Here is a 25,308-nt window from a genome sequence, read left to right on the forward strand (position 1 = left end):
TAGACCCCTTCTACGCATTGCACTTCTAGTGAAACCACTGGCGTGGGAACCTCATATGAACAGCACTTCCGCATAACCTTCCCTGCCAATATCTACGTCACGGCTTTAACCATATGGTTGTTGATGCTGGAAATTTCGTACCCTCTCTTCTTCTTCTCCAGCTTAAACTTCTTCTTCATGGCCTTTGCGATGGCCAAATCATCACTCTTGCCCTTCGAGATGTTTGCTAGCTCCTCCTCTTTACAAGGGAGCCAGGTAATTTTGTGAATCAAATGGTCTGTGATGGGGATGGGCTCCTCCAATCGCAAACACCCATCATGTACCAAGAAGAGAAGTTTCTTGATGAAAAAAATGGTCACTAGGGCGCGATGGTAATGCGACACCCAGAGCAGGTTTAGCAACCCTGATTTCTCAACCCCTCTCAGCCATTTACATGGCTCCAATTCTATGATTCTGGTTGGCGCGTCTTTCTTCTGGTGCATGAGTTGCACGGTCGTGAGATGCGGGAACTTCTCGTGGTCCGCAAGATCCCAATCCTCAAACTTTAGCACGGGCACTCGTCCCAAGTGTGCTCCTTCAAAAATAATGTCATCAGGGAGCAGCGGAGTCTACAGAGAGCTCTTTCTCTCATCTATATCCTTGGGCACCTTTGCTTTACCCTTCCGTGGAGGAACATATGTGGGTAGCTTGGTAAGAGGGTCCGCACCCTAGGTTTCAACCTCCATTTCTACATCCTCCTCCTCTACCAGGATTTCTTCAAATTCTTCCTCCTCATCGACCTCCAAATTGATAGCCTTCCCCTTTTCTTCCATGGTGAACCTAGTCCTCAGTGGATTTCTAAGTGATACACGCACCAGTACCACGGTCTGCTTGTCTTTCTTGGGTCTCAGCGTGCACGGTGATTTAGGGATTTCTGTGACTATCCCGGTTTTTTCTGGGGCTTCCACTTCCGTAATAACCTATGTGGTTTCCTCAACGATCATTACTCTAGTATCCATGGCTTCTTCAGACACTGCCATAGTGCGATTCCACAATTCTCTCAATGTCTCAGATAATTGATTAATTAATGAATTTGCGCAACAACTCAGTTCTCAAATTTCCAAGTGTTGTTTTCTGGACATCCCTTTGTAATTTATAGCACCTTTTGAATTTGAATTCGACCATTCCCCCCACATTCGATCCATTAATGCTTGATTGGCAACAGATTTTCAATAATCTAGCCCATAAAGTTCACCTTAAATGCTTGTCGCCTGCTCCATTTGGTCTCAAACCAAGCATCACATCGTGAATAGTGACTATAACGGTCACTTTTCAGCCGACCCGGGTGGCAGCGCATATACCCTCGCGCTGTCGCGGACCTTGTGACACTTCACTACTGTGCGAAGTGCTAACATCACACAGCTCCCGAGCAGAGTAGTTTATAGTCCCACGCATCCTTTCAGCTGCATGGAGGGCTAAGATTGTGCTTTCGTTGGTTAGTCAGATGATTAAGCCACCTGTGTATGGCTTCAGACAACTACCACTTACTTTTCTTGGGAAGAGTTCACCATTTAACTTAACCAACTGTACCATGCCACCATCTGTAATTTCCTTAATAACATATAGTCCCAGCCAATGACTTCTGAGATTCCCTGGGAATTTATCAAACTTTCTATCATACAAAAATGTTGGGTTGTGTTATATTCTTTCCACGTAGTTAATAGGGGGTTTGAAGGGCACCCGTAACTCCACTTTATGGGGTCCGGGGCAGCGTCCCGGAAAATTTTGGTTTTGGACCATATGTTAGGTTGGGCGGACCCACCTATGGTTTTGTGCATGATTTTCGCACATGTTTTTTGGACGCGATGGTTTTTGGTCCATGGTATTGGACGCATGGTTTTCGGTCCATGGTATTGGATGCTTCGGCATGTATAAATATGTATTGTAACATTGAAAGGAACATAATGAAAAATCAAGCTAGTAGTCCTGGTTTTGGGATCCAGGGAAAAATATCTGTGCATATGTGTTTTATGGGTTATGCTCTCACATTGTTTATTTTCTTTGTTTAAGGATTCGTATGCAGGTAATTTCTGTACAGGGTTAAAACCTACATATGGTATTGGAGCTGTTTTGGCTTCAAGGGGACGCCTTTGTTGCTGAGGGGTTTCGCTCGGCCCTGTGGTAGACCCTGTTCAGTGGGAGATCTGCGAGATCGATTCTGGTGGTGAAAGAAGATGGCGAGCAGTGGAAAGATAGAGATTGAGAAGTTCAATGGTCAGAATTTTGAGTTGTGGAAACTCAAGATGGAGGATCTGTTGGTGGATAAAGATCAGTGGATCGCGGTAGATCCGGGTATTAAAACATCGGGAGTGACCGATGAAGAATGGAAGAAGTTGGATCGGAAGGCAAAGAGCACAATACGATTGTGTGTCTCAGATTCAGTATTGTTGAATGTATCAGGGGAAGCTACGGCAAAGGCTTTGTGGGTCAAGTTAGGGACTTTGTACCAATCTAAGTCTCTGGTGAATAAACTGTTCCTGCGGAAAAAGCTGTATAACCTGAGGATGAAAGATGGAGACTCGGTGACAGAGCATCTGAATGCGTTTAATACTGTGGTAAGTCAGTTATTATCTGTTGATATTAAAATTTCAGATGAAGATAAGTGCATCAGTCTGTTGTGTTCTCTACCAGATTCGTGGGATAGTCTGGTTATTGCAATAGGTAGCAATGCAACTGCTTTGCAGTTTGATGAAATAGTCTCAGCCTTGCTGACAGAGGAGATGAGACGGAAAAATATGGACAACCAGAATGGTGATGCCTTGTCTGTACGAGGACGGTCCCAGAACAGAAACAAAAATAAGTCATCGAGTGGGAGATCTAAATCTAGAGGGAGATCTAATTCTCCAGGAAAACCTACAAAGGTGGTGTGCTGGAAATGCGGAAAGGAAGGGCACTTCAGAAGGGATTGTAAATCTAAAGCTCCTGATAAAGGAAAGGGATTTGATGATGCTCCTTCTGCAGAGGCGAAAACCACCTCAGATGAAGGTGGGGATGTGTACCTGCCTTCTTCAAGTACACATGTAGATCATGAGGCATGGTTGATTGACTCAGGTGCATCCTTTCACTTCACTCCCCATAGAGAGTGGTTCTGCGAGTATGAGAAATACGATGGTGGTGATGTCTTCTTAGGAGATGATAGGAAGGCTAGAATCATTGGTCGGGGAAATGTAAAGTTGAAGTTGCAAGGTGGAAGGGTTAGAACACTTCCGGGTGTTCTACATATTCCTGCATTGGCCAGAAATCTGATTTCTGTAAGCAAGTTGGATGATGCAGGTGTAAAGACGGTGTTCGAGAAAGATACCTGCAAGATGGTTCGAGGAGCACTGATATTAATGCGGGGAGTTCGGATTGGAACTCTGTACAAGCTGCAAGGTAGCACTGTTGTTGATGGGTGCAATAGTTCTATGGTTCCTGAAAATGGAGTAGAGAATCTAGTGGTCTCTGGAGAGAAGACCATGTTGTGGCATCAAAGGCTTGGACATATTGGAGAGAAGGGCCTTCGAATACTTCATGGTAAAGGTATGGTAGAAGGTATGAATAATAGCTCTCTGGATTTTGATTTATGTGAAAATTGTGTATATGGGAAGCAGAATCGGGTGAGTTTCCCCTCTAGTGGTAAGAGGACAAAACAGATATTAGAGCTTGTGCACAGTGATGTGTTTGGACCTGTGAAGGTTCCATCACTGGGTAAGTCTGTGTACTATGTGTCATTCATAGATGACTTCTCAAGGAATACATGGATATATTTTCTTAAGAAGAAATTTGAAGTCTTTGACAGGTTTAAAGAATTTAAGGCTCTGGTGGAAAATCAGACAGAGAAGAAGATAAAGGTGTTGAGGACAGATAATGGTGGAGAATTTTGCAGCAAGGAATTTGAAGAATTCTGTAAGAAGTGTGGTATAGCACGACAGAAGACTACTCCATATACACCTCAGCAAAATGGAGTCGCAGAAAGAATGAACAAGACGTTGATGGAAAGGGCAAGAAGCATGCTTAGTGGTGCGGGGTTAGGACAAGAATTCTGGGCAGAGGCGGTGGATACTGCATGTTACCTGATCAACAGATCACCTTCATCAGTGTTGGAGGATAAGACTCCACAAGAAGTATGGACTGGTAAGAAACCCTCTCTTTCACATCTAAGGGTATTTGGATGTGATGCATATGTACATGTTCCAATGGAGAAACGAACCAAGTTGGATAGTAAATCTGAAAAGTGCATCTTTATTGGGTATAAGGATGGTTTAAAGGGTTATAAGCTTTGGAACCCAGTCACACAGAAGGTTGTGTACAGCCGAGATGTGTTGTTCAGAGAGGTAAAATATGTTATTCAACATGAAGTCCAACCAAAGGAACCTGAGAAGATAGAGTTTGAGCCAAAGGAGGAAGAATCAGACTCTGCAGCAGAGGAGGAATCAGAAGATGAAGAGCCACAAACTCCGGCTGTGAGAAGATCAGTTCGAGAAATAATGCAGCTAGAAAGGTATAGTCCATCTGCTTTCAGTTCAAATTTTGCTTTGTCTGTTACTAATAATGATCCCAGAACTGTGAAGGAAGCAGTGGATTCAGAGGATGGAAAACTCTGGAAAGAGGCCATGGTCGATGAAATGGCATCTTTGCACAAAAATGAGGCTTGGGATTTGGTGGAGTTGCCGGCTGGAAGGAAACCCATTGGCAGCAAATGGGTGTTCAAGAAGAAGAAAAATGCAGAAGGAAATGTGGAGAAATACAAAGCTCGGTTGGTAGCAAAAGGTTATTCCCAGGTGCCGGGAATTGATTTTGGTGATATTTTTTCTCCTGTTGCCAAGGTAACTTCTATTAGATTACTTTTATCTGTTGCTGTTGCTTTTGATTTTGAGGTAGAACAGATGGATGTGAAGACAACATTTCTTCATGGGGATTTGGAAGAGGAAATCTACATGAAGCAACCTGAAGGCTTTGCGGTGAAGGGTAAGAAAGAACTGGTATGCAAGTTAAAGAAGTCTCTGTATGGGTTAAAACAGTCACCAAGGATGTGGTATCAGAAATTTGATACATTTATATGGGGACTTGGCTTCACCAGAAGCAAAGCAAATCATTGTGTGTATTTTAAATTAATTGGTGACCGTATTATTTATCTGGTCTTGTATGTGGATGATATGTTGCTGGTTGGAAATGACAAAGAAATTATCCAGGATTTGAAGACCCAATTGTCCTCCAAATTCGACATGAAAGATCTTGGTGCTGCAAACTATATTTTGGGCATGGAAATTAAAAGAGATCGGTCAAAGAGGAAGCTCTGGTTAAACCAGAGGAAGTATGTCGAGACAATACTCCAGAGGTTTAATATGCAGGATAATAAATCGGTGAAGGTTCCTATTCCTGTAGGTGTGAGGTTATCTGCTGAACAGTGTCCCAAGACACAAGAAGAGGAAGAGGACATGTCCCATGTTCCATATGCAAGTGCAGTGGGTAGCCTGATGTATTCAATGGTCTGTACTAGACCAGACATTGCACATGCAGTGGGAGTATTGAGCAGGTTTATGTCAAAACCTGGGAAGGAGCACTGGATAGCAGTGAAGCGGGTTTTCAAGTATTTGCGTGGCACTAGTGATTATGGTTTGTGCTACCAAGGAAGACCAGGATTGGACAGGGTGTTGGATATTCATGGCTTTGTTGATGCAGACTGGGCTGGAGATCTGGATCAGAGAAGATCTACAAGTGGGTATGTGTTTAACCTATTTGGAGGTGTAGTCAGTTGGATGAGTAAGAAACAATCTGTAGTGGCACTATCAACTATAGAGGCAGAATACATGGCAGCCACTCATGCAAGCAAGGAAGCAGTTTGGTTGCAGAGATTATGTTCAAGTATGGGGTTAGTACAGGGAGCTATAAGAATAGACTGTGACAGCCAAAGTGCAATTTTCTTGGCAAAGAACCCTGCTTATCATTCAAAGACAAAGCACATTGATGTTCAGTATCACTTTGTGAGGGATATGATAGAAGACAGAAAGGTGTTGTTGGTAAAGGTGGACACTTTGAAGAATATTGCAGATGCATTGACAAAATCTGTGAGCTCTGAGAAGTTCTCTTGGTGTAGAGAAAAAATGGGAATCTCAGGGCTGAAAAAATGACTAAGCTCTCCTGTGGCCCCCTGTGGAAAGAAAACAACAAGTGGGAGATTGTTTGGTTGTGTTATATTCTTTCCACGTAGTTAATAGGGGGTTTGAAGGGCACTCGTAACTCCACTTTATGGGGTCCGAGGCAGCGTCCCGGAAAATTTTGGTTTTGGACCATATGTTAGGTTGGGCGGACCCACCTATGGTTTTGTGCATGATTTTCGCACATGTTTTTTGGACGCGATGGTTTTCGGTCCATGGTATTGGATGCGATGGTTTTCGGTCCATGGTATTGGATGCTTCAGCATGTATAAATATGTATTGTAACATTGAAAGGAACATAATGAAAAATCAAGCTAGTAGTCCCGGGTTTGGGATCCAGGGAAAAATATCTGTGCATATGTGTTTTATGGGTTATGCTCTCGCATTGTTTATTTTCTTTGTTTAAGAATTCATATGTAGGTAATTTCTGTACAGGGTTAAAACCTACAAACAACACCAAATCATTCACCTTAAAGGTGCGTAACTTAATATGTCGATTGTGCCATGCCTTTTCATGCTACTTTTGGACCTGCTGGTGGAACCCATCCAAAAAGCGTTCTTCTTCAAGCTCCTCCAACTATGCAAGCCTCTCCTCTAGGGCTCTGCGATCCATCATACCTATGAGTGTTATTATGCGCAAACTAGGCACGATGTATTCCATAGGCATTATGGCTTCCACTCCATAAACAAGCCTAAAAGGTGTCTGTCCCGTCAGTTTCTTGCATGTCGTCCTATAATCCCATAATACTGCAGGTACACGCAAGTCCCAATCACTTCATTGTGCATTGCATACCTTGTTCAACGCATTGCACACCTTGTTGAGTGCCTATGCGCGTAGAATCTTTTGTGTGATAGCTCCTCCTGTATAATGTCTGTTATAGACATTTTTGGGCACTACAACCCCAAGCATGAAATGTCCATAAACCAAGGGCTCCTAAGTCCCTAAAATTGTTGTTCTAACCCCTAAAGGAACAAGGTCAACAGATTACAGCTTCTCCCAGAAGTTCTCCATGAAAAACTGCTCAGAATTGGTCAAAACAGGATCATTTCAGCTGCTCCACTGGCCAAGTGCGTTGCATCTCACCTAAGTACACTGTGTGGGTGCGTTTCATTTCAAAAAGCCCTTCTATGGGGTGCGATGGGTGAGAAATGACAAATGGCAGTGTCATTCCGCGAGCTGGAGAGGCAATGGAAGCTTCCAGAAACTTCTCCTATGACACTTGCCTCTCTGAATTCGACCAAGGATGAGTAAGAGATCATCAATCTCCAAGTGGAAGCAAGAACTATCAGAGGGAAGACACTAATCAAATCATAAGCTGACTCATCTCCATTACAGATATCTATATATGGATCCCTCATCCCAGAGATCCAGAGGCTGGAATTTTGCATATTGTAAGGAATTATTGTTGGTTTCTTGAGACAAACATCAGATTGTTGGGTGATCTAAGATTTGTATGAGGTGAAGAGGGGCTTCCTTGCTGAGAGGTTGATGCTGGGTCAAAACAACTGGTTGTAACTCCTCTTGGCTCTTTCTTGTTTATCAATAAAAGCTATTCAAGTTTTCCTCAATACTCTTGTGCCATTGATGTTTGCTGCATTTGTATGATCAATTTACATCTGATCCTAGATTGTTTATGATTATAGATCCATGTCTTTGTATAGTGCTATGCTACTGTGATCTTACAGGTACTTTGTGAAGCTAGGCGTGCAAGGGAACAAGTAGCGAAAGACTATCAAGGAAGAGAGGAATCAAATCAGGAGATTAGCGCAAGACAAAGGTTGGTCTTTTTATTCCTCTCTATCTATAATTCATGAAGGAAAAACGAAAGTAGATTTACTCTGTTTGTTTCTAAGGCAGCGGTCACACCGTAGTGGGATAAGCAGTTCTAAGTAGACACTTTTCCCTGTAACAAAATGGAAACTCCACTGGGGACGAATTAGTTTGTTTGTTTATCTTCCTTGTTGTCTATTTCATAAACTTACAACTAGCATTCGAACTGCATTTGCCATCGCAAATGCAAATTAGATAAATGCTACTTCAGTCCATCTACAAGATATGTTTATGATTTAAACAACTGATTCACAAACTCTCTGATTGCCTTTGTGATAGCTCTTAGATCCTCCTTAGATCTACCCCTAATTATTGCATTATTGATTACCTTTTGCTCGGCCAAAACCCATGAACTGAACTGCAAACTATGACTCGGAACCCAAGAAAAGTCTCGTTTCTGGCCCAGCACAGGTAATGTTCTGAGAATCTGAACTTCAGCGCACTTCCTGAGTGGAGAAGGTGCGCTGCATTTCAAATTCCCTGTGTTACAGGTGCGCTGATCAGACTAGGCTTTGAGCAGTGTTGGTTTCTGTGATTCATTCTTTCCAGTTCTATTCCTGAATTTTGCTCCCTGTGATCAGTATATGTCTATTTGAAACCCCTTTTCCTTTCTGTTATTCCACCTCCTTTGTACAAAAGAACTGTAAATGTTTTTGTGTGTTTGTTGAGTCATTTTCAGTTCTCCTTTGCAAAAGTAGCGTAATCGTACTGTCGTCCTTTGATTTGAAACTGTTGCAAGTGTTGATTTCAATCATAGGAAAGATTTTGATTGCTGTTGATGGTTGATTATCCTGTTACTATTGTTTTTGGTCTGAATTTGTAATTTTTCTAGTGTCGAAAACAAGTATTCATTTCAAAATAGTAAGGTGTTGTGATCGTCTTCATTTTTTATTTCGAAAAGAAACTTGTTGATATTTGTCGCTTGAAAAGAAATTCAGATTTTTGCATCAACTTTCTTCTTATCATTCATATACTAAGAAAGTTGAAAACAAATACATGCATGTGCATTTGCTTATAGACAGTTTGATTGGTTTGATTTAGGAAAGTGCATTTAGAGTGTGCTCTTTGCTCTTTGTGAAAAGATTCTGTCTTTCTTTCCTTAGTAACTGTTGTTCTCACTGATGGTTGGGTGATTCCTCCACTTTGAGACGATAAGTGCCAATACGTACTTGTGCTCCCACGTACCATCGAGTATATTTTTGGAGACCCCAATAGGCTTAATCCTTTATCCATAGGAAGTCATGTCTGCTGCCCTATCGATCGCAATGCACTGAACACAGCATTCGGGAAGATTGACTGTCGTACCGTAAAAAGTATTCTGTAGTTTTGCGATTGGTTTGGTAATCCCTCTACCTAGATTTCCAGAGCAGTCCCTTTCGTTCCTTTTCAGACTCTTTAATAGAAAAGGTCCATCTGAGCACTTGTCACTTCAGGCTCATTAAAAATCGAAGGAGACCAGAGTCATATTTTGTTTTTTCTCGACTCTTAAAAATTGAAAAAACAAGTTGTGTCAAAGCGTCTAAAATTCATTTAATTCGGAAACATACTTCCCCTTTATTTTTAGTTGATCGAGTAATCCGCAATCATGGAAGAAAGTCAATTGAAACCCCGTCGTTCGCGGAGGCTTACGAGTCAACTGTCTTTGTCTCCGAAATCGAAGCTAGTACGGACAAAGCGAACTCGTTTAACCGGTTCCAAATCTCCTGTTAAAGTTAGAACAAGTGTTCCAACAACATCAGAGACTCCGGTTACTCCAAACATTTCTGGAATCCCTGCCTCTACAGAAGAAGTTCAGCAGCCACAAAAGGACAGTAGTACTGATCCCAGTCTGAGGGTAAACACTTGTGTTACCAAACCAGTTCCATTTACAACCGGTTCAGAGAGTCTTGCTCCTCAAACATCTGTTGTTGCCGATTCCATACCTTCTTAGGCACCAGAAATATTCTATGGACCTGACGGTCTACCCCTTCCACCTGGTCTAATTGCCATAGAAGATATTGTGGAAGATCCTCCAACTAGTACTCCATCGCAATTTGGAGTCGGGATCACTCTGTATCCTTCTTCATCAGAAGTTAGTCTACCACCAGCGGAAGCTCCTATAGAATCGCTAGGTAATCTTTTGGATAGAATAGAAATGTCTGAACAACTGTCAACATCTAGGACTGTGTCGTCTGACACAGCGATGGCAGAACCCCTCGCTATCACTCCAACAATGTTCGCCGGTATACCATCTGTCCCAACTAGCTCTCAATTGCTAGAAGGAGCCCACTTAGGGGCCATTTCGACAGTATGGTTTGTTCCTGTTTGTTCATCCGGAATAATATCCGGAAACTCTTATGTTGAGTCTCAACAAATTGATCCATTTGGAGGTCAATTTAGGCAATCTGGCCCTCAAGGGCAAACCATTCCCTTGAGTTATGGATTACCACCGTATGGGGGGCAATATACCCTTTCGTTATCCCCTCCGGGGGGACAACCATACGGGAGTTCACAACAAAATTCGGGTTATGTTGGAATTACTTCTAGCGGTTGGGTACCAATACTACCTCAACAACCAAGAGTTGTATACTCAATGCAACAATGCTTACCTATGTCAAATATACCAACTATGCCAGCTATTGTGACAGTGTCGCAAGTTCAAGCGCTGCCTGTTGTATGCCAACCTCAGGTTTCTCAGGTTGTAATGCAACAGCCCCTTGACCCTGCGACTCAACCACAATTGCCGACTGGTGGAATGACACAGGTTCAGACGGGTACAATTACCCCTCATCTTGGTCAAACTGTTAGTATCGGGCAACAACACATGGTTTCACAACCATGGCTAGTACAATACCAACAACCGCAATTCCAACAAGTATACCAAGGTTCTGAGCAACAAATCTTTGCAAATAATGGACAGCCGTATATTCAAAACGGTCAAAATCAACCATTTTACAATGGTCATGCCCACCAACCTTACCAAAGTTACCAGCATCAAATGCATTATGCCGGTATGCAAAGACCAACTGCTCAGGCAATCCCATCTTATCCTGGGTATGCTTCACCTAACCTGAATCAGCAGTTACCCTTTGTGGCAACTTTAGAGTTACCTAATTTAAATCGGTTAAAAAACGATCCAATCGCTTACGCCCCTTGGTGGCCAGCGATTCCGCATAAACTTCCATCAGATATTCCTAAATTTAATGGAAATCCGGGTGAAGATCCATCGAATCATGTGATGACCTTTCATCTGTGGTGTTCATCAAACACCCTAAATGATGATTCGATAAGGCTTCGCCTTTTTCAGAGGACGTTAACTGGTCCGGCGGCAAAATGGTACATCGAATTGCCTAGAGCTTCATTTGACAACTTCAGTACCTTAGCCACAACCTTTTTAACCCATTTTTAATTACCAATAAGGTACGAAACGGGAAAGGAACTCCTTACCAACTTCAAACAGATGACGGCTACTCACATATCTGATCATATACATGAGTGGCGACATCGTCGTAGAATGGTAAAAATGTATGTTCCTGATCAGCTCTTAGCTGAATGGTTTATCAAGTCATTACTACCTTCCATCACGGAAGATGTGGCAAAGGGGGGAGTCGTAACAGAAGAGCAAGTTATCGCTCGTGCGCAATATTTGGACTTGATTTACACTCAGTTCGACATGCTCTACGATAAAATACCTGACGCCCCTAGACCGGAATTCTTAGTTCCTCCTCCTCCTAAATCAAACAATGACTCTCATGCCGGCGATGGCCTGATTGGCGCAATAGACACGAAATTGACAAAGGCTACATCCAAAAAGGCCCATAATATTTCAGGTCAAAATGCAAAAGATGAACTTCTTGCCTCGGAAGTAAATGTTGTATCGACAAATAAAGGCAAAGAAACCAATCAACCAGGGGGCAAGAAGAAAGGCAAAGGGAAGAAGAAGAAACAGGAAGAATCATCACCTGAAAAATCTTCTGCAAACCCTCCTGGAAATAGGAAACCAAAAAATCCATGCTTTATATGCGATGAGGATCATTGGACCGCAGATTTTCCACACAGAGCTGAGCTTAAAAAATTCTTCAAGAATTCAAAAACCTCCGCAGTGTTAACTGATCCGTTTCCAAATCCAGGAACAAATCTAGTTGAGAGTGGAAATGCTTCCCCGTCTCAAGTGCTAATGTTGTCGGTTTCAAAACAGCAAAATGATGCTTTGATATCGACGAGGAACAAAGATTATGGGAATCCACAGCTGTCGAACAAAAAGGATAAAGATCAGCCTAGTAGTTCGACAACAACTTCGACAAAAGTTGCGCTACCCATCATTCCTGAATTGACAATAAAACAACAAAAGGGAGTAGTACACAAGTCGACGTTTAATCCCCGCGCTAGAGCGGCACAGCATTATAATATAGTGGAAGATTTGGCCCAATTGCCATCCGCTATGTCGACTCTTGAAGTACTACAAAACTGCCCATCCCAAAAGCAGGCTTTATTATCAGCCATTGGTGGGATAGACCCAAAGGATTCCAATCTTGTATCCTTCGATCATAAAGGATACGATCCTCAATTACCAGCTCAACTAGCTTTCCTTGTTCAAGTGAAAGCCCTCAACAAAACTGTTCATCGAACAATTATTGATGAGGGGGCATCTACATGCATTATGTCGATGAGTTGCTGGAAAACTTTAGGATCTCCAACCTTGTCGTGATCTTCGACGACATTAAAAGCATTCGAAGGAAGGACATATACCCCATATGGTATTCTAAGTAACCTGAAGGTTGAACTAGGAGGGAAAACAGTAGAAATAGATGTTGAAGTAGTCGATGGAAATCTCGATTACAACATCCTACTAGGAAGACCATGGATATATGCTATGGCTGCCGTTGTGTCGACCTATTTTAGGAAGATTGCATTTCCCTTCCAAGGAGGGATTACAATCGTCGATCAACAAAACTTCCTCCCCAATGGTTCTCAAGTTACAGGAAGCATTCCTATGATCCATGGAAGCCCACATTCGCTTCAAAATATCGGAGTAGGCCTACTAAAAGATCCTGTATTAATGAGTACTTTCGCCCTTCCACCTCCAATCCATCTGGCGGAAGTAGCATCAGTAGGAACCTGCAATATGATATCTTCTAAAAAGATCTCAGAAAACGATATCGACATGGATCATGCGATGGTTTTGCCTCCGAGCCCAACGGAAATATTGTAGCAATCAATGTTCCTAGCCTGGATGGTGAACCCAAATCAACGCTCATCGAGTGTTTGGATAGATAGGTCTAAGGAATATGGCACCCCTTCAGATCCTTGGTCGAGAGTGCATGACACCGACGAAGGAATTGTTCAATCAATGGTAATTGAAGGAGCACCATGGAATGATTCCCACCATCGTTCCCTTCTTCCGGATTGTGGAGAAGATACTCCTGATGACCTTTATCATCCTTTAGTTTTTTTATTTTCTATCAAATACTGTAAACACAGTGGATTCCGAGCGAAACTTGTCCAACATTGAAGAGACTATCGCCATAAATATCTCGACCAAAACAGATGTTGTAGAGAATATTTATGTTGGAAAATGTTGTTCTCCTTCAGAACTGGAAATATATGACGCTCTTTTTCGCGAATTCAGAGATGTCTTTGCTTGGTCATATAGTGACATGCCAGGCATTGACTCGAGTATTGTTGAACACGAAATTAAAATGTATCCAGATGTCAAACCAGTACGATAACGGCTAAGGCAGGTGCACCCCAAGAAAGTTGCTGCCATTAAGGCAGAAGTTGAGAAACTTCTCCATGCTGGTTTCATTTACCCGGTTCCTCTAACCAATTGGGTATCGAATATTGTCCCTGTTATGAAAAAACAAGGAACAATTAGAGTGTGCATCGATTATAGGGATGTAAATCAAGCTTGTCCAAAAGACAACTACCCTACACCCTTCATTGACCAGATAATTGATGAATGCACCGGATGCGAAATCTTTTCATTCATGGATGGATTCTCCGGGTATAGTCAAATAAATATCTGCCCACAGGACCAGTCAAAGACTGCATTTATTTGTCCATGGGGCACATTTGCATATCGAAAATTACCATTTGGTTTAAATAACGCAGGGGCGACGTTTCAGAGGGCAATGAATTATGCCTTCCATGACATCAAAAACATCGTTCAACCATACCTCGACGACCTTCCGGCTCATTCGCGAAAGCGGACTGATCACCCGCAGAATTTAAGAGCAATATTTCTACGTTGCCGACACTACAAGATACGACTCAATCCACACAAATGTGTATTTTGCATCAGTTCTGGTCGTTTACTTGGCTTCGTAGTCTCAAAGAACGGGATTCGTCTCGACCCATGTAAGGTTCAGGCAATCATAAATTTGCCTCCACCTTCGAATTTGCTTCAGATTCAGAAACTCCAAGGGAAAGCAAACTTTCTGAGGAGGTTCATTCCAAATTACGCCGAACTTGCTAAAGGTTATACGCGTCTTTTGAAAAAGGAAGTACCCTTTGTCTGGGATCAGGTTGCGCAAGCTTCCTTTGATGATTTAAAAGAATCCCTAATGAAAGCATCATTAATGTGCGCTCCTGATTATCAAAAATATTTTAACCTATATCTGGCTACAGCGGATACGACCATCGCAATGGTTTTAGTTCAAGAAGACGACGGAATCGAACATCCTATATATTATTTAAGTAAAAACTTAAATGATACAGAAAGCAAATATTCTTATGTTGAAAAGCTAGCGCTCGCAGCTGTTCAAGCGATACAGAGATTTCGACACTATGTCCTCTTTCGAAAAACTACCATTCTGTCAGATTGCAACCCCATGACTTATATATTGTCGCGACAGTTGCTGGGGGGAAAATATTCAAAATGGATAGCAATCCTACAAGATTTTGATCTGGAATTTGTAAAATCCAAGTCAAAGAAAGCTCTGGTTTTCGCAGAATTATTATGCGATCTCCCATCGTCGTCCAACGATGAAACATCCGAAGAAACAATCATGGACGAAAGTTTATTTCTGATATCTTCAAGCAATGAGTGGTATGGAGATATAATAATTTATCTCCAAACCCAAAAATATATGGCAAATACCTCCCGCTCCGAACAAAAATGTATTCGATACCAAGCAAAAGACTACATGATCGTCGATGATACACTTTACCGTCGCGATATCGATACAGTTCTGAGAAGGTACCTCACGCATGAGGAGGCCGAAAAAGTCCTGAATGATTGCCATTCAGGCACGTGTGGGGGGCATCAATCCGGTTATGCTACAGCGCAAATATCTTACGAGCAGGATACTTCTGGCCAACAATGTTTAAAGATTGCATAAACGCAGTCAGAAGTTGCCATGCTTGTCAAATTTTCGATAGCAAAACCAGAAGACCACCCGCACCTCTGCAACCAATAGTTGTTGTCGGGCCATTCGCCAAATGGGGCATCGATTTCATGACATGTAACCCCACCTCGACCGGGGGGCATGGGTATATCATAGTCGCAGTTGACTATTTTACCAAATGGGCCGAGGCGATGCCTACATTAGATAATACTGGTGAAACAGCTGCCCTCTTCTTTTTCAATCATGTAGTCGCCAGATTCGGCATACCACAAGCTATAGTCACAGATCATGGATCGCATTTTTGCAATCACATGATGGTCGAATTAGCTGCCAAACTAGGGTTGTCTCACGACAGCTCTACTCCATATTATCCGCAAGCCAACAGACAAGTTGAAGCAATCAACAAGGTCTTGAAATGCATGCTGCAAAGGATGATTGGAGTTCACAAAAGAAGATGGCACCTAATCCTGTACTCAGCTTTGTGGGCTTACCGAACATCGGTAAGGAATGCAACCAGGTTTACACCTTTCCAACTGGTATATGGCCTGGAAGCAGTCTTACCAATCCAGTGCGAAATCTCGTCTCTTAAACTCGCAATTGATCTCCTCCCCGGAACTTCAAAAGAAGAAGCTCGTTTCTTGGAACTAATCCAATTAGATGAAACCCATCATGATGCCGCTTTGGCTAATGAAGCCCATAAGAAACGAGTCAAAGTGCAGTTCGACAAAAATTTCAAACCCCGTGTCTTCTCAGAAGGTGACTTGGTCTTGCTTTATGACCAAGAATCCGATAAATTGGGAGCAGGTAAATTTAAGTCTTTATGGATGGGCCCCTATATTGTTAAGCGAGTGTTAGCAAAAGGAGCCTACGAGTTAATGGATTATGACGGAATTCCACTGGCGCAACCTCGTAACGGGTTGTACCTCAAGCGTTACTATGTGTAATTCAATATGGTAAACTATATGCTTTTGTTATGTTTTTGTTTTCGCTAAAGTGTTTATTTTGGTCAAGTAATCCACTTTTTACATTTATTGCAGATGTCAAACCTATTGGAGTCATGTGTTGGATATGCCGACGGAGCGAGTCGTAGTTCGCGGAACCTATCTTCCGTGGCCTGGGCCATTTTTTATCCAAGCGGCGAGTTAGTAAGTTTCAGAGGGATATGTATTGGTCGATCAACAAATAACATCGCTGAATATAGCGCATTGATAGAACTTCTCTCTGATGCCATCACACATGGTATACGTCGACTGATTGTCAGGCTAGACTCACAACTCGTCATACTACAACTCACTGGTATCTACTCTGTCTGAAATCCAGCTATTTATCGCATGTTCCTAAGGGTTAAGATTTTGGAAAGACAATTTGATTTTATTCAGTATCAACATATTTCCATAAAATTAAACACATTAACTGACTCATTGGCAAATTATGTGTTAGATAGACATTTGCAACATTTATAAAAAGAAGCATACCATCAATGTTTGCATTTGGATCATGTAACTTAACCAAAATAAAACTCCAAAAATCAAAAATATATATAACTGTTTATGGTTTACACATAATGTTCTGTAACCAAGACAAAATTGGTCAAATGACCAAAAAACTCAAAATGCTAGGGGGCACCCTAGTCTAATGATGCTTGTGATAGCAAGTCACAGCCTGTGCGATCATGCGTAAGAGACGAGTCCATCGTCTTGGCACACCAGTAGTATGCCGCTGCAACCTCAAGGGCAGCTCGTCAGTCCTCACATCTGGAATACCAAGAGTGAGGCCCTCAACCTGCTCCTGTAATGCTGTGAGAGTCTTGGCCACATCGAGGTCGCGAAGGATAGCCCTTCCAACAGCCTCTCCTGCTGGGGCGGCAGCTGGCACTCTCAGGCGTGCTACTGGCCGAACAGGACCAACATTTACCAGCTTTTTATGCCAATTCTTTTTGTTTTCCTCCAAAACTTTCTTGATGATGTTGATGAGGCTTTTATTGGAGGACTCAGCTAGGCCATTACCCTGTGGGTAGTAAGCTGTGGAATGTCCCAGGGTGATATGATATTTATGGCAAAAGTTGATCATTTTTTTGGACTTGAAAGCAGCAGCATTGTCTGTAATAATTTTATCAGGACAGCCAAACCTGGACAAGATGTTGGTTTCTAGAAATTGTATAATAATGGAGTCATTGGCTTGCCTACAAGGGATGGCTTCTATCCATTTGGTAAAATAGTCTGTAGCAGTCAGAATCCACCTGTGCTGGCCAGAGGATGAAGGGTGGATTTCACCAATGAAGTCTAAACCCCATTGCTAGAATGGTCTCTCAGTTGAAATAGGTTTGAGTGGTAAAGGCAACAGCTTTCTTTTGCCTTCAAAGATTTGGCATTTGTGACAGGACATTACAAATTTTCTTACATCAGTAAACAAGGAGGGCCAATAAAAACCAGCCCTTAGGATTTTATCAGCTGTGGATTTCCAGTATAGATGTCCTCCACAGTCACCTGCATGAAATTCCTTGAGGACATTGTTAGTTTCATCCAAAGTTAGGCATTTAAGTAAGATTCCTTCATGATTTCTCCAAAACAAAACATTGTCTATGATACAAAACTTTGATGCTTTCATTTTCAAGAACCTTTTCTTAGTTCGGGACAACCCTGGAGGAGCTTGCAGGTTTAATAATACAAAACATATATCAGCATACCAGGGAGATTGCAAAAAGGCTTGGTTGATCTGTGGAGTCGCCATCTCCTGTTCGTTGTCCAGTTCATTAATGTCAAGGGCTTGGAAATTAGTTTCAGTCATCAGCTTGGCTAGACCTTGTCCTTTTATAAGTTTGGTAGGCTTGATTTCAATGTCATATTCTAAGATGTTGGCAATCCATTTGCCCCTTTTGCCTTCAATTCCTTCTTGGGTCAAGATGTCCTTAACCACTGCATTAGGGACATAGGCAATTATATGAGAGTACAGAATATAGATTCTAAAGTCTTTGATGGCTTTTACCAGTGCATAGGCTTGCTTTTCCATAATCTGATATTTCAAGGGAGCATCTCTAAGGGCTCTACTAAAGAATGCAATGGGTTTTTCACAGCCCTGGTCATCCCTTTGTAACAGGACTGCAGCAATTGTATGCTCAGATGCAAAGGAGAAAATGATGAAGTCTCTATCAAACCTAGGACTTGTTAGGACTGGTGTGTTTGTCAATGCTCTTTTGATGTCCTCAAAGGCTTGCTTGGCTTCCATGGTCCATTTGACCTTGGAATCCTTCTTCAACATATTATTTAACAGTCTTATTAGCTCGGCCAAATTAGGGATGAATCTTCTCAAGAAATTAATCTTACCTAAAAAACCTTGCAATTCTTTGATATTTCTTGGATGAGGGACCTGAAGGATAGCTTGAATTCTGTCCGGATCAATTCTAATACCATATTTTGAAATTATATGCCCTAAGAGTTTACCTTCTTCCAGGCCAAACAGTGATTTCTTTGGATTCAAAGATATACCATATTTTCTACAAATTAAGAAAACCTGCCTCAGATGCTCTAAGTGTTCTTGGTCTGATTTTGAAAAGGCAGTAAGATCATCCAAGTAGATCACCAGAAAATCATGGATTTCTTTGGCAAAGGCTATATCCATTGCTCTTTGAAATGTGGCCCCTGCATTTTTAAGTCCAAAAGGCATTTTGACATATTTGAAGGTCCCCCAAGGTGTTGTAAATGCAGTTTTGTCTTGATCATCAGGGTGAACTAAAATCTGATTGAATCCAGAGAATCCATCTAATAATGAGATCCTAGAGGCTCCCACTACCCTTTGCAAGATATGATCCATTTTTGGTAAGGGGTAATGGTCTTTGAGAGAGACTTTGTTTAAATTCCTTAGGTCAACACACAATCTAATCTCTCCCGTCTTCTTCCTAGTGGGGACCAAATTTGAAATCCACTCTGAAAACCTGATTGGAGCAATGATTCCAGCTTCATACATACGTTTCACTTCCTTTTCAATGAGGGGAAGGAGCACAGGGTTGACTCTTCTAAGCTTTTGTTTAAAAGGTTTTTGGTTTTCCTTTAAAGGTATGGTGTGCTAAATGACTGAAGTGTCGTAGGAATTTAGGTCCTCATAACTCCAGGCAAAAATATCTTAAAATTCCCTGAACAATACAATGTATTTTGACTTTTGATCAGCTGGTAATGCTTTAGATAATTTTATCATTTTGGGATTTTCTGTGGTTCCAATGTTACAATCTTCAATTTCAGCATTCAGTGGTTGCATTTTTGGTTTTCTTGAGATATCATTTGAATCAAATAGATCCTCCAACGGGGTTAAACCTGTGGGAAGAAAATTATCTTTTAACTCAATTACCTCGGCTTCTGTCTCAGCTATTTCAGCTAAGTCTGTTCGCCTCAACTCTTGTATATTTTTGTCATTAAAGATGGTAGGGTGCAAAACCAGATTTGCTGTTTCAGCTGATATATTTTGTTTGGTTGTGTATGCCTGCGGTTGGTCATCCATAGTGCTGGTATCAATGTTGATGCTGGAAAATTCTTCTTTTAGAGTGAGGAAGTTGTTTATTTGTGTGTCACTCTCAAAGACTTGCCAATTCTTGATGTTATCCGGGACTGCAGGCCTATGTTTGATTTCAGCAGTGAAAGTGTGATTGGGTTTGAAAGGTAGCTTGCAAGTGCTGGCAAAAGTTGCCAAGCTATGAGCATGTAAATTGAGCTCTCTAGAAATTTTAGTTAACTGAGATTCTGAGAAGGTATCAAGTACTTGGATAGCTGCTCCTTTATAAGCTCTTAACCTTAGATCATTTGTGATAAAGTTTCCTTTCATCTGTTGTATGATCAAATCTGAATCTCCTAAGACTGAAATTTTGGTTGCACCTAAGTTTTTTATGAGTTTGAGACCTAACAGAAGGGCTTCATACTCAGCCATATTATTTGTGCATCAAAAATTTAGCCTATATGCATGACCTTCAGCTCGGTCATTCTGCATATTGTGAATCCAGACTCCTGCTCCAGCTCCTAATTTGTTTACAGAACCATCAAATTCTAGATACCATAGAGTTTCATGGTCAAGATTTGTATTGAGACTCTTAGAGAGTTGGGTCATGGGCAGATTGGTTTCTTGCAAGTCACTTGATACATCATGCTGCTTTGTTATATCAGTTATACCAAAAGTCTTTTGGTCTTGGGAGGCAAATTGTTCATTCAATTCCTCTGCCTGTGCTGCCATTAATAGTTCAGGATAAGCCCTGCTGCACATGTCAGCATTATAGAGAATAAATGAATCCATGTCAGAGTGTATTGAATAAATTGGAAAGTTTTGGGGCTTCTCTTGACTCCTCACCACATATTTCATTAAGGTTTCGTGGTATAACCTCTTTGGCTGTCCAAAGACTGAAATGGTGGCATAGGACATGTCTAGTTGCAAAGATCCTTGAAGTTTGGCCCCCCAAGATCTGGATAAGAGCATACCGTACTTAGGAGGTATGTCGGCTACCACCACATCCATCAAATTTTTTTTGGTTGGGTATTGGACCAGGGAGACACACAAATCTTTAATCAAGCCTAAGCACCTGACTTGACTTGAATCAAATGAGAATAGATCTTTATAAGGTCTTGTGATGTCTAGGTCTAGTTTTTCCATTACAGATTTGGGCATTAAGTTGTGTGAGGCCCCGGAATCAAACATTGCATTGTGTAAAACCTTGTCATGTATGTTTAAACTAACATAGAAGGGTGGAACCCCTCCATTTGCTGTATTTCTGTTAACCTTAGGACCAAATAGTAATTCAAGTTGATCATCTAGAACATTCACAGCGTCCTTAGTATCTGATATTTGGAGTGACCTATTAATCTACTGTCTATACACTTGATGTTTGGCCAATTCAGAAAGAGGGACAACTATCTTTAGCTTACTTATTTCTGTTTCTAAGTTAAAGGGTTTTTCCATTTGAATCTTGGTATTAAGTGCAGCAGGTTTTTCCTTTTCAGCTGAATTTTCAGTAATCCTTTCTTCATGATTGGTATGGTTTTGAATGAAATCAGTACCAAATTTATTTTCAGGGATGCTGTTTGAACTTGCTTTTGAAGGATGGGATGGGCCTGGGTGGTTTTCAGAGGGCTGTTGTTCTGAGATATCCTCCACAGTGACTTCTGTGGTATTGGGGTTTGTGTTATCAGCAGATTTTGGGAGAATAGTCTTGTCCTTGGTCCCTTTTGGCTGCTTACTGTCCTTTGGTTTAAGAGGTTCAGGTACATCTATAGTTCTACTCCTTAGTTTGTACTGTTTATGTACCTCATATACTGCTGCATCATAACCTTCTCTAAAATCAAATGATTCTCCTGATTTAGTTTGAAATTGATTATGATTATAAACCTCTTGATCTTCTTGCGTTAAAAAGACCTGATGTTCACTGTCTAGACCCATTAGGTTGATGTGAGGATCCTCGGTTGGTTCGCTAGATGTTGAAGCCTCAGCATAATTTTCTTGAAACAGAGGTCTAATATGTTGGTCAGGATCAGCCCTTCCAACATTTGGATTTTGATTCTTTCTAAAATTAGGGTTTCTAGCAGTACTTGGCTGACCTTCCCATGATGATTTTCTTTCTATTGTTTCTACCCTGTCCCCGAGTCTGTCCATGCCTTTGATGATTGCATCTAGCTTTTGTTCAAATGCTGAGGGTTCTTCCTTAAAAGTGGTTCTTCTTTCAGCTCTTGCCCGATTTCTTTTGGCAATCAGATTTGCCTCTACACTTACAGCTATGTTTTGCATGTCTGCAAGGGTTGCAGGGGCTCTTTCCCTTAGTTGATATGCCATATCAGCATCAAACCCATCCGGGAATTTGATTAAGGCTAAATCAGGTGGAGGCCTAAGATTTTGAGGAATGGCATCATAAACATTGTTGAATCTGGTACAATAATCTAGGACAGTTTCTTGTGGGCCTCTCCTTATGGTGTCATACTCAGATAGAATATGTAGAGGGTCTTTTTTCTTTTCCCATCTGTTCAGGAAGGATTGATAAAGAGCACCCGAATTGGCTATGGAATTTGCAGCAAGTGCTCTGAACCAAGTTCTTACTTCACCTGTTAAACTTTGAACAAAAATTTTCATTCTCACATCATCATCGTCTATTTCATAGTTTTCAAAGTAATCTTGCATTTTCTTGGTATGCTGTAATGCAGTATATGTGCTGGTTCCATCAAAATAAGTGATTTTACTTTGGTAGTCCTGAGGCATAGCCCCAGGATTGCCAGGTAACTGTAAGGGGGCATAACGATTTGCCATATTTACAAGAATCAATGGGACAACAGGTAGAAGGGGGACAACTGGAAGAACAGGGACAACAATAGCAGCTTGTGTATTGGATAGAGGAGTGAATAGTATGTTTTGAGAAGTGGATGAGGAAGAGGGGGAAGACGGAGTTATGTAGGGGTGAACTGATGGTTTAACAGGGGTTGGGATATAAGTTTGCTGAACTACCTCAGGGCTAGAGTCAGCAAATTCTTCTTGTTCCTTTTGCTTCCTAAGAATCCTAGGGATCAAATTAGGATTATCGAAAACCGCTGGAGGATTTGGGTCAGGATCTGACCTGGTATGCCTAGTTCTCTTTTTAGGAGCCAACTTCCGAATTTGTTTTTGGTATTTTCGAGAATATTTTCAGAATTATCAAGGAACTGCTCAAATTTTGGAACAACTATCTTAAGCAGACAACAGTCGAAAAATTCGTTCTTTCCCCAGTGGAGTCGCCAATTATGTTAACACTCAGGTTGTTCCCTTTGACTCCCAAGGGAATACGGCCGAGGTAACCACTGACCAATCTTTTGGCCACAGGTCCTAGCCTACCTGTAACCAGAGAGGGCTCTCTCTTTCTGATTTAACTTTGTTTTTGATGAGTTTTTAGGCTAGTTATGATGCACAAGGTTTTGTTTTGAATTTGCTGGATGGTGATTTCAGTCAGAACAGGAATGTTTTTGCAGGGTGATCTAGGCCATTGGGCATGGAGTCCTTGATGTTTAATTGCTTAAAATCTCTGCTTTGAAGAAACAGTGGTGCTACAGAGCCAGACAAGTGTCTGTGGAACAAATTTTCGAATCTGTGATTTGAGGTGATGAAATCAGGGAGTGAAAGGCAACCAAGGATCTTTCAGTAAGCTGATATGGGGAATAGTGGGAAAATTACTTAGGAGCATTTAAGAATTCCTGAATAACATTCATATTGATAGAACAAATACAAACATGAGCAATTAAGAATTCATGTTTATGATTAATTCTGAAGAAAACATATTTAACAACAGAGACTGAGCATAGGGTGTAGATAAACAATTCCTGTACTATTCTTTTTCTCTATTGCTAAGCTAGTGAAACACATATATGAGTTAAATAAACATGAAAAGACAAAACATAGTTTAGGACAACTTATTGTTCCATTAGACACCACAGGAATTCTGTAACAGCATGCAGAGCATCATTGAGACATCAAACAGTCAAGAGACAGTGAACTTTTCTAGCCTTTGCATTAGATCATCTGAAAATATACAATATATCATCTGAGAGAGAAAATCACCAACCCCAAATACGCTGTAAGGGGAGGTATATATACAAAATTTTGATACAAAAATATCTATCTAATGAATTGATGGCTCATAAATATTGTGCCAACTCCTGAAGATTTACAGCTGAGAGAATAAATGCTGAAATAACTGCCTAGTGCATTAGCTGTCCAAAATTGTCAGAAAGTTTTGACTTTGTGACCCATTGAGTTGGTTGGAGCCGTGTTGCCCAAAAATTTGCGCGTTTCCTTTGCCTTGGCTTGCTGTCCTGTATCGTGCTGAGTCACTTCTTTTACCTGCCTTGCTTGCTGTCCTGATGCTGCTTTTTGACTTTGGTTGACCTGAAGCTGATTAGGATAGATCAAACTGAGATTATTGAGGCAAAATCTGGAGCATTGCCTGCCACCAATCTTCCTTGGGCAGTTGGTGTCTTCGTATTTTTATCAAAGTTTCATCTGCCTCTGTATATCTGTAAAAATTTGGTGGGACCTCAAACAAGTGATTAATCTCATGATCAATGTAGAATAAGTTTTCAAGCTTGTCATATAGGCTCTGCCCTGATGGAGGTCCTGTTTCCTCAGAAGTACTAGTGGATGCTGTAATTTGATTTTCAATAAAATTTGTCATCCTACTGGCATATTGCTCACGGGTGAGCAGCCTTCCTGTGCCGGTCAATAGGCTGGGCAATCCTTTATTTTGCAATGCTCCCATTCTAAGTTTGTAGTCATCTACCTCAGCCTGCATTTCCTGACATTTCCTTTCCACAGTCTGCACAAAATTTCTGAGGGTCGGCACTTTTTTAACTGTTAGAATAGCATCTGTTTTGTTGCTGATGTTCAGGGCTTCCAACTCCTCTTTGGTGTGATTATTGAGGAAATGTATCATCCTGTTGGCTTGCTCAGGCTTATTCCCTAGTGCTGTTCTGGCCTTCTGGCTTTCAAATTGTGCTTGGCCTATTAATTCCATCTGCTCATGCACTATTTTGATTGACTTCCACTGTTTGGTAATGGAGTGGTCAATCCGGGCCCACAAAATCTTTTTTATTTCTGCCAGAGTATTTTCTAATTTTAGCTCCTTCTCTAAGGCCTTTATTTTGTCCTTTAGGGCCTTAATCTCTCTGGTCTGCTCTGCTACTGTCATTTTGGATCTATCATACTTAGTTTCTAGCTCTGCCAATTTCTCTTTGGCTTGTTTGATCTCTGTAGCCTGCAGTTCCAGTTCTTTGACAGCTTTGGTCAAATCATCCAGGCTTATATTAGCCTCAGTAGTTGTTGTTGTTGCTACTGCCGCATCTGTTGTTGTTGTAGCCGTTGCAGGGGTTGCTGCTGCCTCTGTAGTTGCTGCAGTAGTTGGGGCAGTTTGAGGAGATTGGGAGGTTGATTCTCCCTGTTTGTCTTGGAGTGCTTTTTCTAGCTCCCCTTCCAGATCAATCACTCTTTGGTT

This window comes from Pinus tabuliformis, chromosome 5_2, assembly GCF_031772625.1.
Source record: "Pinus tabuliformis cultivar Carrire ecotype Pingquan chromosome 5_2, CPIR1, whole genome shotgun sequence".
NCBI lineage: Eukaryota > Viridiplantae > Streptophyta > Pinopsida > Pinales > Pinaceae > Pinus > Pinus tabuliformis.